Genomic DNA, 16,221 nt, shown 5'->3' with positions numbered 1-16,221 from the left:
GCAGTGGCATGATCTTGGCTCACTGCAACCCCCTCTACCTCCCGGGTTCAAACGATTCTCCTGCCTCAGCCCCCGAGTAGCTGGAATTAGGTGTGCCCCCACCATGCCCGGCTAATTTTTGTATTTCTAGTGGAGAAGGGGTTTCACCTTGTTGGTCAGGATGGTCTCAAACTCCTGATCCACTCACCTCAGCCTCCCAAAGTGCTAGGATTACAGGCGTGAGCCACTGCACCTGGTCTCACCCTTGTTTTGATATAAAACTCATCATTTTCTAAGAAATCTCCTTCTTAGCTCATTTTCTTTGTTCCAAAGAATGTCTTTCGAGAATTCCATCAAACATGACTCTGGTTCTCCTGTTGAGTGGAGGGCTGGACGGCTGTGCCCCGGGGTTGACCTTTATCCCGTCACATTCTGGGCACCCTCCAATTTTTCTTTGATTTAAACTAGAGGGAAGCTTGACTTGGGCTGGGAGCAGTCAGCTCTTTCTAGCAGTCTTCAGAGCTACTGAAGGGGACGTCACCAGACACCAAGCCCCGGCGGTTGCTAGGTGCTCAGGTGATACTGATACACAAAACGAGGGTATTCAAGAGCCAAGTTCAAGTTTCCCTGCTTATATTTTTCCAGAGAGTCGGGGAGGGAGCAGCCATGTCCTACCCACAGCCCCTGGGAACTCTGCCTCATGTCTGGTATCAAGGGAATCTTTCCTCCCAGTGGTGGCACAGGACTGACCTGGGAACGCACACAATTGCAGCTTCATTCTGGTAGCTGGGCTTTCCCCCCCGCATAAAATGGCAGTGTCCCTTTAATTCCCTGCAGGTCTCCTCTCTGGAGCTGGCAGTAGGTTAAATGAATCAACTGACCAGCCCTTTCTCACTGGGGGTTCTGGGGTGGAAATTCTTCTTACTTGCTTCAGCTTGTGTCCAGAAACAAAGAACAGTTAAGCAGGGATTAACTTTTCCCTCTGTGGGTTTCTCTGTCCTTTCTCAGAATAGTTCCACGTCTAATTCAGGGACGTAGGTTCCTCTTGGAGCCCCACTTCTTTCCTTCATTGACCATCCATACAGCTGCTGACTGTCCCGGCTGTTCCAGTCTTCCTCACTCCCACTACGGGGAGCGAAGTGTCCCTCTGGGTTGATTTCCCAGCATGGCTCCTTGCAACTCTGATTTTAGCTTCATCTATTTCTCTCCAGCACATACCCTGGACTGGCCCTCTGCACATTCCAAAAACTTTCTATTAATGACATTATTTCCCCAAGTAGCCTTCTTTTCTGAAAAAAAGAATATATTGAACATCTTACACACATATTCTAGTTCTCATTGAGATTTGACAGCAAAGGGTAGTAGAAAAAGTACTGATTTGAGAGTTAGGGTTTCTGGGTTCTCATTCTACCGTTGGCATTAACTAGTGTGTGACATGGAGAAAGTCGCTCCTCTTGGCTCATGGTCCCCTCTATAATGCCAGCGACTCTTTCAAATGCTAACAGTCTAGTGTCTATATTGAATAGTCTTGCCATCCCTTGTGAGTTTGATCGGCATTTTGTCAATCCCCATGACAAACTAGTTTCCAGTTTGGCATGTTTCTGGTGGAGCTGGTCATGATCCATTCTTCATTCTCTCCATTGAAGGTGCCTGAAATAAAAGCCAATGGTTTAATGACAGTACTTGGGATGAGGACAGCTGAGATTAGGCCCAGGACACAACCTCCTCACACTGATATTGGGACCACAGGAGACTGTGGCATCTTGTTCTTGAGGATTCCATGACAACCTGAAGTGTTCATCTCAAAAATGCCATCCTACCGCACCATATCCCTCGCCTCCCAAACTCACACCTTAGGCCAATCCTGAGGGCAACGTAGTAACTGGACATGACCCATCAACTGTGCTCCAGAAAAGGCATCCTGGCTGCCGCAGGTCTGCACCTTGCCTGCTGAGGCGGAGCCTTTGTTCCTGAATTTGTTTGCCAAATTCATGTGTCCCCAAATGGTCCTTCTTATAGAGACGTCTGATTTGCAATCCTTACAACACCTTCATTGCTTTAAAAGAATGGGGGAGATATCTCCTTCTAATTACATTTACAGGTTCCTTTTCTCTCCTATAGAAAACAGACTCAGGTTTTTTTTTGTTTTTTGTTTGTTTGTTTGTTTGTTTTGTTTGTTTTTTTTTGTTTTTTAACTTGCAAATATTTCACATTTGTTTGGAGAGCAGATTTCTTTCCAGGGTTTTGGAACGCTGAAGTCACTGACACATGGCTGTTGAGATATACTGTAGCTGAGTGCAAACATCCCCGGTTCCTAGTACAGTCAAACCTGCGTTTTAGGCCATGGTGGGTACAGGGAGGGATGAGCCTGACGTGGAACTGTCCCGGGGGATGCTGAGAATGGCCCTTTTCTGTCTGCAGAGCCCTTGAAGAGGAGATCTGAACAAGGTGTATTTTCATTTGTCTTGAGCCCTCTCACTCCCTGCCTCTCCCCTTACCTGTCCCAGGGACAAGCTGATTCTACTTCAGATCTCTGTTTAGCAATGTTCCCCTTTTGGGAATAGTAATGGAACAGCCTAGGTCCCGGGGCATCAGTCCTGCCAAATTTCTAGTCTGAGTCTAGCCCCACTTACCATTAGGCTCCCATTAGTCTGTTAGGCCCTCTTATCTAAAGGGCACCTATGAAGCAAGACCCAGTCTGGGGAGAACTGGCTGCCAAAGCCAGACACGTCAGGATCCTGCTCATTACTGTGACCTCCCTCGTCCCTGAGTTAAGTCTTAATCTGTGCATACTCGGTGGAAACTTATTTGTCCAAAGTTATTTGTCTATGTTAGTGCTTTAGGGCCTCCAAAAATCTGGCCAAGTTAGGTGGCATTAGAACAAGTATCTTGGCTGGGCACGGTACCTCATGCCTGTAATCCCAGCACTTTGGGAGGCTGAGGCGGGCAGATCACGAGGTCGGGAGATGGAGATTAGCCTGGCCAACATAGTGAAACCCCGTCTCTACTAAAAATACAAAAATTAGCCAGGTGCAGTGGTACACCCCTGTAGTCCCAGCTACTCGGGAGGCTGAGGCAGGAGAATCACTTGAACCTGGCAGGCGGAGTTTGCAGTGAGCTGAGAGCAAGACTCTATCTCAAAAAATAAAAATAAAAATAAAGAAGAGCAAGTATCTCTATTTTTGTTCTCTTGCTGTGCAACTTGGTTGCACTATATAGATGTACCTTTATGTTGGTTTTATTTGATTCAAAGAGTGATGATCTTGCGTTTTATATAAATATTAAATATTAAATTTGCCTGCTTGGTGTGCGAGCAAAGCCTATGATCATTAATTTTGGTCAAGTTTAAAACAGTGATTCCCATGTATGACTGCACGTTGGTATAAACACGGCAGCTTTATAAAACTTCCCATGCCTGAGGCCCATCCCCCCAAATCTATTTTAATTGATTTGGAGTAGGGCCTGGGCTTTGATTTTTTTTTTTTTTTTTAAAAAGCTCCCTGATGATTCTAATTGCAGCCAAAATTGAGAGCCATTGTTCTGAATGATGCCTGAGAAATGTGCTAATTTGGTGTGTGGGGGGCAGGGGGAGGCAGGGTCAAAGGAGATGTTAAACTGAATTGGCTGACTTGTTTTGTCAGTCTTCAGCCCAGTAGCTGGATAGGAGCAAAGTCAAGATTACAGTGCAGTTATGTAAGGTTTGAGGATAAGCCTCTTCTCCTAAAACTGACTCATTACTGCATGTATATTCCATTTAAAGTAATCTAGAGCAATAATGTGGAAATACTGGGTGAGAACCACGTTTTGTGAATATGGTTAGGGCCCAGTAATATTCAATAATCATTCTATGACCAGAATGGAGAAGTGACAATAAAAAAGAAATCTCCCATTTAAAATAATCCGCGCTGGAAATGCCCTAGTGTTTCTCGTAATACCGGCTGCTACGAAGCCAGTAACACACTCATATTGCCTTGAATTTCAAGACATCACTGTGGTGATCTCTGATGATTTGAGGCTCACATTTTGCCATCTCTTGTCCCTGACCTGAACTTCCGGTTCAGTGTGTCTGAAGGCAGAGTGGGAAGACAATTCAGGTAGCAGAGAAGTGAACAAAGGACAATCCCTGAATAAGCGAATTGAAGCTCGTTAGCAGTTAGCCCGGAATGAGGCTGATCATCTCTCAGCAGGATTTTTCAGGAGCTGGGAATGGTTGGAATCTTTGTTTTCCTTTTCCTGGGAAAGAGAGGTCCATTAGCTCTCCAGCTGCATTAGAACTTAATTTGTTTTGTTTTTGTTTTTGTTTTAACACTGTAGAGGGGACAGTACATTCCAAAAGTTAGAGGACAGCTAAGGGAGATTCGTCCTCTTTAGAGGATATCATGAAGCATATGGTGCCTCACAGGGATGGGGAAGGCAGTTCACAGGCAGGAGCCAAGACAGGGATTAGCTCATAGAAGGCGGCTGGCTGGATGTAGGAAGAGCTGCCAGGTAAAGGGACCCAAGCTTGGGACTTAAAGTTCAGGTCCAGTCGTGTTTTTAAAGAGTTGTCATCTTTCAAATATATAAATGTAAAGATTTAGGAACTGCCCTCAGGAATGAGGTGCCTGAAACTCACAGACCAAAATCCCCAAATCTTTGGTACCTAGTGGACATTTCCCTGGGGCTGCTTCCTGGGCAGGGTGTCTGCTGCCCTCCACTAATAGCCAGGGAGCCAGCCCTTGGTGTAGGAGTGCAGGTTGAAATGCTCAGGGGTTTACCTGATCCCACAGCTTTAGAGGCAAGAAGCTGACATTTAAGGCTTGAATAGTGCTCCTTTTCTAAGTAAATGACAACCTGGAGAAAGGTCTAACTGAACCAGGCGTTTGACATTTTCAAGCTGACTTTCTTTTCAGAGAGACTGGAAGACTGACTCCCATCATACTCTCTCCCAGCCTCCTGGTGGAAAGGGAACCCCCAGTCCCACTGTGGTTCCTGAACATGCCAAAGGCACAGGCACAGGCTCAGCTTGGCTTAGCCTGCGGTCCCTTCCCGAGGGCTGTGTCTTCAGTGGGATGAGAAAGACGTTGGCAGAGGCTTTTAGGCTATGAACACGCCAGGTGCATTTAGTCAACAGTGTAAGCTGAATACCAGAAAAGATAAAGTAGAAAAAAGGGCTGCAAAATTGCCACCTAAGGCAGAACTATACGAGGCTGAGTCCAGGGGAGGCCCTGTTTCTCATGGTCCTTGTCTGATGGTCATGATAAATTAAACATAAACACCAACCCATATGCTAGAAATTGATTTCAACTCATTTACCAAATAAGCAAAATATCGGTATCGATGATGTATAGTTAGATCTCTATTTGCCAATCGATCTCCTTCTGCAGTCCCCAGTCTGTGCTAGACAGAGCAGACCACTTCTCTGTGCTGCCTAAGCAGTGCTTTCCTTGGACCCTGCTGTGCTCACTACTTCGGACAGGGAAAGTGACTCTCCCAGGCTACAATGGACCTGTAACTTACTCATCTCGCAACCTCAGCAGTGGAAAGCTCGTGGTGAACGTCGACGGAATGAACCTGCGTGTCCATGGAGTCCATCTGTTATCTCTAATAAACACTGAAAGCCAAAGAACAAGATGGAGTAATCAGGAAACAGAGAAAGAGGTATCTTCAGGTAACCAGGAGGTAGAAGCATAAGGATGAAACATGAAATCATTCATAGCAAGTTAGTTTCTCTTCTCCTGGTCACGTCACTCCCCACATCCCCAAAGGAGGAAGTGCAGTGGACAGGTGTTGGCTGAGAGTCCAGAGGACCTGGATCAAGAGTCAGGAGGGTGGTCTTCTCTCTAATTGAACGTGTGGCTTGGAGTCAGTTCCTCTCCTTTTCTGGACTTCAGTTTCCCCTTCTATAGAATAAGAAGATTAGACTAGGTGGCCTCTCAAAGTCTTTACAGCTCTGATATTTTGTAATTTCATGCATCAAACGCTGTAATTCCAAAGTATTAAAGAAAAGGGCAGTACCCCATGGTTTGAGGGGCAGGGACTATAGCACAGACTGCACCAGACCCTGAATTTACCTGCCAGCCTTTAGTTCTGGAGGACCTAAGTGAGTGTCAGCTTGAAAACACTCAGTGTTTGAAATGCCAGACCACAGCTGCACAAAATAGGAAAAATCTTGTTAGGAAATGACCACAGTCCGCTAGAGCTGTGGAAAACATTGCCTCAGACAAAAAGGACTTTTCCATTGGAAAAAAAAAAAAAATCAGCAGTATTGTGTCTGCTCATGCCGTCTGCCCCGGCAGTTCTCATCGAGTCCTGCCTACTCAGGTCCCTGGCTCTGGGGCAGTGCTTTTCCACTTCATGTCGGTCCTAATGGTAAATGCAGGTTGTTCTCCTCTTCTGGCCCCAACTGCCCCAGGAATCAGACTTTGAAGTCATTTTAAAATTCATCTTTGGACTGTGACTTGTCAATGCTTCCTCCGGAGGCAAAAATCACAACATGCTTTCACTGGAATGATCTCGTGACACCTATTGAATCCCCTGTGTGTGAGGAACATGACATCCCAGGTAGGGAAGTACATTGCTCAAGGTCACATACAGAGGTCAGGGGACTGGGTCCTGAGGCTGGCGCAGGGTTCTTCCCATTTCCAAGCTGTCTCTAGCCACAGGGCCGATTCTCATCTACCTTCCCACACAGATGTTTCCCGACCAACCAACGAGCCAACCAGCTAACCACCCTGTGCGTATTTCCTATATGCCTCTGACTCTGTGTTCTCTGATGCTCTGCTTTGTAAACAATTATTTTTTCACTGTTCCCAAATGCAACAGTAAACAGTAAGCACTCACCTTTGGTGGCAGAGCAGAGCTGGCCTGCTTCTTTGAGTCCTGCTTCAGTTTCTGGAACTTAAGCATAGTGTCCCACCTATTCCTTGAAAGACACGCAGCTGCTAAGAAGGAGTTGCATATTTGTACGTGGGGTCCAGGGAGAGATGTCTGGTCAGACCCCAGCTCTGGGGCAGGGTGGCTTTGGTCTGAGCAGTGTTCAGACCTATGCAGGAAGCCGCACCAGGTAGAGAGGAGGCCTCAGCCTGCCCAGGTACCCACCCTGGTGCAGCCCTCTCCGTCTGCCACCATGAGGGCCCCTTCCTGAGGCTCCACAGTTGGGCCAGGTGCAGTCCTTGCCCAGTCAATGCTTTCTGGGCTCACTCTCTCGAAAAGGAAGTAGCCCCTTTTGTTCTTAGACCACCACAGATGCAGACAAAGCCCGGCTTTTAAAGAATAAATTTCTACTAAAATAGAAAATAAGCAAAACCTAGATATGATCATATTTACAGACTATAATTTTCTAAATAAAATGTTAAATGCATATTTATGGTAGAAAACTTGGAAAGAGATATTTTAAGAATCCATAAGCCCACCCATCGCCTAGCCCCATGCTGCCTCTAACACGGTAGCAAGGAAGCAGGTGTTGCCACTGAGCATTTGAAATGCGGCTGATCTGAACGTGGTAGCAAGGAAGCAGGTGTTGCCACTGAGTGTTTGAAATGCAGCTGATCTGAACGGAGATGCACTGTAAGTGTAAAACACACACGGGAGTTGGAAGATTTAGTACCAAAAATGTAAAATATTTCGTTAATACTTTCGAAAATACTCATTACATGCCTGAGATGATAGCATTCTGGATATATTGGATTAAACATATATATATATATACACACACGCATATATATATATATATTTTGAGAGCGCAGTGGTGTGATCAGCTCACTGCAACCTCCACCTCCCAGGTTCAAGCAATTCTCCTGCCTCAGACACCCGAGTAGCTGGGATTACAGGCACCTGACACCACGCCCAGCTCATTTTTGTATCTTTAGTAGAGACGGGGTTTCGCCACGTTGGCCAGGCTGGTCTCAAATTCCAGACCTCAGGTGATTCACCCATCCTCGGCCTCCCAAAGTGCTGGGATTACAGGTGTGAGCCACTGCACCCAGCCAACAAATATATTATTAAAATTAATTTGACCTGTTTCTTTTTACTGTTTTTGGAAGCTACTGAAAACCATAAAATTATATATATGGCTCACATCACATGTCTGTTAGACAGCCCTGATCAAGAGAAACCACTGATAACATTTTGGCACACCCGCTCCATTGTGGGGTTTATATATTGAAGAGTCTGGTCATTCTGGCACCTCCCCTCCATTGTGGGGTTTATATATTGAAGAGTCTGGTCATTCTGGCACCTCCCCTCCATCGTGGGGTCTATATATTTGAAGAGTCTGGCTCCTGGTTAAACACCTATGTGTGATTTTTCAGGTCTGACTGCAAGCAATGACAGAAGCTTGACCTGGCAGGCCTCCCGGGGAGGCTCCCCTCCCCACACCAGAGCTGGTGCCCAGCCAGCACTCAGGAGGCTCTAAGGGGAGTTAAGGACTCAGCCCCGCTATGCTATGCTCTCCACATATTTGCATTCTTAGCCCGGTGTCTTCATTCCTAAGTCTCTTTCTCTGAGGCCTTGGGCTGAGGTTTTTTCAGGTGCCTCTTCTGAGGCCTCCTTACCAGGGGGAGGAGGGAGAGTCCTGAAGACCTGTTTCGCCACTCTGACTCAGCACCCAGGACTTTCCCACTCTACCCCGCACCCCCACCCCAGGGGCCATAAAACTGCTGGAGCCTTTGGTTGGGGTCTCCCTCAACAGTAAGATGTCCGCCACCTCGGCACCGACCCACCTGACCCTTGAACGGTGCGCTGTTTCATGGGGAAAATGAAACAAGAGAGCCTGTGGCTTCTCCGGCTTTAGCCTCCTGTTTATATTAAGACTATCATAGCAAGTGATTAAAGGTGGCACTGTTTTTGTTTTGTTTTGGTTTGGTTTGGTTTGGTTTTTTTTGGCTCATTCTTGCTGTGATGAGCTACTCTGACACCTGACAGCTCAGCTCTCTCTCCCAGCTTAGCTGAACTCCCAACAGTATTTTTTTTCTTTTTTTGCGGGGGAGTGGGCAGAGTCTCACTCTGTTGCCCAGGCTGGAGTGCAGTGGCTTGATCTCGGCTCATTGCAACCTCCACCTCCCGGGTTCAAGTGATTCTCCTGAGTCAGCCTCCTGAGTAGCTGGGACTACAGGCACACGCCACCACGCCCAGCTAATTTTTGTAATTTTAGTAGAGATGGAATTTTGCCATATTGGCCAGGCTGGTCTTGAACTCCTGACCTCAAGTGATCCACCTGCCTCAGCCTCCCAAAGTGCTAGGATTACAGGTGTGAGCCACACAGCCCTCCCAACAGTATTTTTAAAAACAAAACAGTAATCACATTGAAATACAATTATATCTGTCTCAGTCAGGGTCCCAACAGGAGACAGATGGCACCGTTACATCAGGGTAACTCAGAGAGGTTTTATTTATAAAAAGCTAACTAATAACAAACTTAAGGATGGAGTGGAGGAGAATGAGAAAAATAACTCAGAACCCGAGGGCTGGCGGCGGCAGACCTGTGACCATCCCTAAGTCCGAAGGGACCAGAGGAGGGGTAGGCTACCAGAACCAGGAAAGAGAGGTAGCTGTGTGGAGTTGGGGTGCACTTAAAGGAAGAAAACGACCAGCCCAGGGCACGGTCATAGGAATGCAGCCAGGGAAATAAGCAGCCTGGAATCCCTTTTCTCCTTCCCCCCGATCTGCTAAGGCTCTTCATTGGCTGACTCCAGTCAGAAGCCAGAGGAGATGGAGTCTGTTGCCCTAGTCCTCTTTCAGTGCAGGAGGCAATGGAGATGGCCAGAGGTGGGAGTAGGAGGATGGGGTGAATCTAGAGAGGCAAAGAGCTGACTGCAACCAGCCTGGCCAACACGTCAAAACCCCATCTCTACCAAAAATACAAAAATTGGCCGGGCATCGGGAGGCTGAGGCAGGAGAATCGCTTGAACCCAGGAGGCGGAGGTTGCAGTGAGCTGAGATGGAGCCACTGCACTCCAGCCTGGGTGACAGAGCGAGACTCCATCTCAACAAACAAACAAAAAAACAAAGAGCTGTCTGCGCTTTTTTTCTCGCAGCATTGCCCTAAGTCATAGCCTAAGTGCCCTATTTCCTTGTTAATGTAACAGATCTTCGTCCTTACAGTGACCCAGTGGCACAATTTACTGAGCACCCACCCCATGCGCCGAGCACCCCCCCCCCCGCACCCAACACCCCCATGCGCCGAGCACCCCACCCCATGCGCCGAGCACCCCACCCCATGCACCGAGCACCCCCATGCACCGAGCACCCCACCCATGCACCGAACACCCCACCCCGTGTGCTGAGCAGCCCACCCCATGCCTCTGTCCTGTCTGGGTTTGTAGCCTGAGGTAGATTCAGAGGACACTATCTGGTGGGGTGTGTCTGCACACACACATGCGCATGCACAAGTATTATGCTCTCAGTCCCTATCAGCATATGCTTCCTTCAATCTTAGGCTAGAGGCACAGAGGCCCCGGGGTCTCACACCCTCCATTAAGATTGAAGGAAGCATATGCTGATAGGGACCGAGAGTATAACACGGTGCCTTCCATGAGCTGGTTCCTTTGAATCCTGCCCTCATTTCCACTGTCCTCAGCCTCTGCTTTATTGAGATGAGTCCCACACCTCCCACCCACTCCACCCCACTCCTTGCTGGCTAAACACAAGTGCCTGGTGCCCTCCAAAAAAATCGTGAGTCTACGAAAAGGGGGAGTCTGGAAAAGATGGGAGTGACCTCTATCAGCTAAGATTTCCGGAGCTGAGTGGACTCCCCTGGGAGAGCGCGCAGAGCTCCACTCCCTAATTGAATCTTCAATTGTCTAGTTTAAGTTTGCTGGAAAATTAGATGAAAAAACTCCCCAGGCCACACACTCCTGGAGCCAAGGGCCCGGAAAGTGGCAGGGAAAAGGAAGATTGCACAGACTCTTGTCGTCTACATAAAAGGCAAGGGGGTGCTGAGTTGGGGCTGAGATCCACCAAAGACCACGTCAGGGTTTAAGGGTCAGCTGGGGGACCTGTGCTCAGGGACAAGGAGGCTTATTTGCAAAGGAAGAAGGAGCCTAAGAGAGGGGCATAGAAAACACTGAGAGAAGGTAATGCCGCGGCGGGGATGTGGCGAGCAGAAGGGAGTCATTTTATAGAACAGGAAACAATCTGTTGCGGGGATTATTATACCTCCTGAGGAAGAAAAGGCAATTTAATTTTTTGGGAGAAGGCAATCGGAGTGTAAACTGATGAGGATGCCGTCTGAAACAGGGTTCCTTCTGGGCTTGTCCAGACTCTGGAAATGCAGAGGACCCAGGTGTCCTATCAGAAGCAAGCCCCGGGGTGCAAACAAGTCTTTCTGGCTGGAAGGAAGGTGCAGGCGCAGCAGTGATGTCCTTCCGGCACTGTGCCTGGCACAAGTGGGCACCCAGCACATTCGTGCCCACCTGGCTGTTGCTGTCTGCCCCGTCACCCGCATCTCCAGACTCCTTCATTCATTCCCTCATTCATTCACTTGTCTGACAAATGTTTACGGAGCTCCTCGCTCTGTGCCAGGCATAGGGCTAGGCACTGAAGGAGATGAGAGAAAAATAAGTTAGAGTTTTCACCTCCAGAGAGCTGATGGTCTAGTGGAGAAGCAAACCAATGAACACATTTCCAAGTCTCCAATGCAGTAAAGGACAGCGACAGGGAAGAGCTCGGTTTGACGGTGTAAGGACTAGGGAGGGGTTGAGAAGACTTCTCTTACAAGTGAAGAGCCAAGAAAAAAAAAAGGGACTGAAAGAAAGGCCCAAGAAGGAGGAAGAGAATTAGAGGAGATTTATTCCCCTAGTCCAGTAGGCAGAAGCTCAGCAGATATTTCTTGGCCCACGCCCCATAAAAATTGAATCCATAAATAACGATTTAATAATTAGTCTTGTGAATCCCGTTACGAATACAGCTTTTCTCTTGAATTTATGGAGGAAGATGGAGTTCCATGTTTAGTTTTCCATGGATAAAGATAAGGGACCCTGGGTTCCCTTTGTGTTCCCCAGTCCCCGGGGGACGGTCCTTGGACAGCTGTGGAAGAGTGTACGGATCTGAGGAACTGGTCATAGTGAAGAGCTGTGGAATGATCCCTGGGTGGGGCGTCCAAGTTTCCAAGCCAGGGCGACTGAGAAATTGCCAAGCACAGTTCAGGGTCTTTGAAGCATTCCTGGGTAAGAACCTGAGAAGCTGGTCCCGTTGGGCCCTGAGGGATCTCTTGGATGGGAAGCCTTTGCTTCTGTCCCCCTTGTCCAGCTTCACCCTCTGGTTTAGACTCAGCTTTGCCTCCTCCACCTGGAATGGGGCTCAGAGCACCTCCCATTCCCGGTCCCTCCACCCTGTCACAATCCACTTCCTGGATGTCTAGCAAAATACCTCCACCTAAGGCAGAACGGGCATGGTTCCAGGATCCACTTCTGTTAAGCTCAGAGGAATCTGGCCACAGCAGAAATAATAGCCTCTAAAAATAAGTCCCTTTTTCTTTTTTCTTTTCTTTTCTTTCTTTTTTTTTTTTTTTTTTTGAGACAAGAGTTTCGCTCTTGTTGCCCAGGTTGGAGTGCAATGACGCGATCTCGGCTCACTGCAACCTCCGCCTCTCGGGTTCAAGCGATTCTCCTGCCTCAGCCTCCCTAGTAGCTGGGATTACAGGCACTGGCCACCACGCCCAGATGATTTTTTGTATTTTTAGTAGAGACGGGTGTTCACTATGTTGACCAGGCTAGTCTTGAACTCCTGACCTCAGGCGATCTGCCCGCCTCAGCCTCCCAAAGTGCTGGGATTACAGGCGTGAGCCACCACGCCCGGCTAGAAGTCTCTTTCTCTAATATATTCTCCCATTTGCTTCCCCACAGGACTGGGCCTAGTGGCCTTCCCACTGTCAGTCACCACCACCAGCCCTTTGAGAGCCTGCCATTCTGGAACCTGCTTTTCCAGCCACAGTCTTCAGATGATGAGCAACCTCCAGCAGAAAGAATGTAAATTACAACATGCACACAGATCCCATCATGATGAGAGTGAGTGGAGATGATGCCCTATTTCCAAGCAGCCCAGAGTGCGTGTGTGCCAGACACGAGCGGACTGCCGGAGATAGCTGACACAGATCCGAGGACACAGAAGGAGGCTCTTTAAAAAGCCAGAGCAACAGCAAGCATGTGAGAGGTCTGATTAATCCACCAAGGGCTTATCTATGCATCAACAAACAGCAGTGGTCTGCGTCTTGTTCCCCTCAGTGTTCCCTGGATACTTCCTGGCTCATGCAAGACACTCGGTATTTATTTGTTAGATGAACAACAAATACATGAATATTTAGACTCATTTGTCTCAAATTGCCTGAGGTTTTAACTACCCCACCCAGATATTTTGGAATCATAAACACGCAGGCATTGAATAATTAAATACATATGTAAACACCTGGAGTTCACTAATTTCCTTGTGATTTGTCCCCTGGGAGGCTGTGCACTGCTAGGCAGCGAGCGGAAGAAAATCTCTGGTGCTTGTTGATAATCACAGAGAAAGATGAACTTGTGCTATATGTGTATAAGTGTGTGTAGCCGAGGACAGGAAAAACGAGAAAATGATTCTGTAATGGAAAAATATCTCAAGTCTTCCATATTTGTCTTTATGAGGACTCCCCCGGTCAGCTCCTGTGAGCAGGGCCCGTCCCTTGCTGTCAGTATCAGTCTTCAGGAGCCTGCTGTGAGTTTAAATGGGCCCTCCAGTTCTCAAGAGGTTGCTGTCTGCTTTCCCAGCTCTGGGACCCTTGCATCTGGCTGTCCGGGCCTTGTGCAGGAATTTAATTCTGTCACCATCTCACTGCAAGAATGTTCTAACTGTCCAGCAGATGCTGGTTGTCCCCACTTGGAGACGATGATGGAGTGGGTAATTCTGTAATTGGGGCTAGACCTGCTGCCGACCCACTATTTGGGCCCCATGGCTCAGTACTGGCTGAGGGAGGATTGGATTCTACTTCCATCTTGGTGAGGGTCAAAGATGCTGGAGAAGGAGGTAGGTACCAAGAATCGTAGAACAAAGGTGCTTATTAGACAAGAAAGAGATTGCTCCACGTGACTCCGGTGGGCTTGGAATGGGCCTGGGTGGCAGCTTAGATGTGACGGACGCCAGGTAAACCTTCCAGCTTCATGGGGATCCGACTTAGCCTTCCAGCTGATGCACACGCACACGCAGGGGAAGCCAGGGCTGTGGCAGGAAATGGGGCATTCCCAGGGTGTGGCAACTAGTGTGGCTGGGGGACAGGGCTGTTCACAGCTATGCAGCTTGAGAGAGCAGGGCTCACTGAGCAAGGAGAAGGGCCGTGGCTACAACCAGCCACATTGAAAAGTCGCTTCCTTCTCCTAAATCACAAACTTTCCCTCAACACTGACGTGAAACTGTTTATATTTCCTAGCAAAAGACTGAACAGAAGTTAAGATGAACGACAGATTGCAAACTTTCCTTCTCTTTGAGTGGTGATGGGGGTGGGAGGGGATAGAGACGTTTGTGGAAACACAGAGAGACACAGCCATGATGAATCAGTTTGTCTATGAAGTATTTGACCACACACATTAAACGAACTGGAAATTAGCAGTCAGCTCTCATATCTCTTTATACCCAAGTGACAAAAGTCAGACCATTAAGCTTCTGTTTCTCTGACATTTTAATAGCAGGAAATAAAAACCTAGCAATAATAGACAGCAAATTCCTTCTTTTGTCTGGGTGGCAGGGGAATGGGGAATAGAAATATATCCTGTACCTTCATCAGTTAATAGATTTTAGTGGAATTACCAAGTCAGAGAGTTTCTATTACATGGAAAGAAGCAGCCTGGGTTTCCAGTCTATTACTAACTTACAGATCAACTGCATGGTTTGAGCCGATGTTTTCTTTTTCTTCTTTTTTCTTTCTCCTTTTTTAATGAAAACGAAAGTCCTTTGTGTACAGTCTCTCTGAACTTTCAGAACAATGTAATTGTTCTTAAGTCACATGATTCCTTTGGGGACACACGAAGGGCACTTCTAAACCCATAATCCTGGGCTATAAAAAGGATCTGGGGCGGGCGATCAAAGGTGAACTGCCATTCACAACCTCTCCTTCAAGCCCCCTTCCCGTCTCCCTGACAGTTTTATAGAAGTCCTTCTCTTTTGCTCCAACCCAGATCAAAGAATTGGATAGAGGGGTCTCCCCACCCCCTGCCTGGCATGGAAGGAAGGGATTACCTCCGGAATTAGAAACCCCAGGGCAGTGGGCTTACCCTCCTCCCTGGGGGGCAGGGGGTGAGACCTGGAACCTCTCTTGTCAATAGGAACAGACCAGGACAAAGATGGGATAAACTCAGGGTGTCCCGCTCTATTCTGGCAGCAGAGGAGACAAACTTGGTCTCTCTTCCCTCCAACCTTCAAAAAAGAAATTCTCTGATCTTCTGTGCCCAGTTTTAGTTAACATCTACAAGTTGTTAGGATCATGTTTATGTATCCATAAACCTTCCCTTCCCTCCCACCCAAGCAGCAGTCCCCACCCAGAGCATCAGAAACTCCCCCTAAACTCTGAGTCTCGGACATCAGTGAGCTGAGGGAGGCGGAAGGAGCTGCAAGGTGTGCTACATCAATTTGGGTCACAGCCTCATCCATTGGTAATTTGTTCTCAATACCATCCCCTACTTTTTCCTGGGCATGCTGGGATCTGCTTAGGACTTGGGGATCAAGGTACATTTCCTGGGAATACTTATTCGAGGGCTGGAAGTGCCTCAGTACCCAGAGACTCCCCACCTAGTCCTGAAAGGAGACACCAAGAGTGAGGTAGGAGCAGGAGCACCAGGAAGCCGCCGTTACTCTGAGAATCTCCAGGCCTCCTTCCCTCTTCTATTCAGCGTGGACCCAGCACACTGGTTAGTGCAGACCCTCCATGACAGGGGTGTTCACAGAGATGAAACACACAAGTTCCCCAAATCCTGCCATCTTCTTCTTTGAAGGGACTTGAAAAATTATCTAAGACTCTCCCACTGTGGTATAAAAGAATCTTAAACAGAGAAGCAGGACAATCCCAGTTCACCCAGAGTCACCTGCTCAAGCCACAACCTGAAGCCAGATACCCTGACTCAGCAGGACCTCTGCAGCCGGGTGCAGTGGCTCACGCCTGTCATCCCAGCACTTTGGGAGGCCGACGTGGGCAGATCACGAGGTCAGGAGATCGAGACTTTCCTGGCCAACACAGTGAAACCCCGTCTCTACTGAAAATACACAAAAAATTAGCCAGGCATGGTGGCGGGCGCCTGCTTG

The 16,221-nt window shown here is 48.0% G+C and overlaps 1 long non-coding RNA gene across 10 annotated transcripts in view; it reads right to left on the bottom strand.

Moving 5' to 3' along the window:
* The window catches only part of LOC103882507, a 28,934-nt gene extending 21,239 nt beyond the window's left edge, over window positions 1–7,695 (bottom strand). For 4 of the 10 annotated variants that reach the window (XR_001900279.3, XR_644366.4, XR_644365.4 and 1 more), the window contains exons 1-3: window positions 6,802–7,684; window positions 5,479–5,572; window positions 188–1,629 (exon numbers count right to left, since the gene is read on the bottom strand). This is a non-coding gene — a long non-coding RNA (uncharacterized LOC103882507). The other 6 variants (XR_004182382.1, XR_004182378.1, XR_004182380.1 and 3 more) reach the window with 6 other exon arrangements.
* Window positions 7,696–16,221: the final 8,526 nt, after the last annotated feature.

Source organism: Papio anubis, chromosome 2 (genome assembly GCF_008728515.1).
Source record: "Papio anubis isolate 15944 chromosome 2, Panubis1.0, whole genome shotgun sequence".
Lineage (NCBI taxonomy): Eukaryota > Metazoa > Chordata > Mammalia > Primates > Cercopithecidae > Papio > Papio anubis.
Note: the sequence above shows the minus strand (reverse complement) of the source record. Positions and strands in the feature narration are given on the sequence as shown.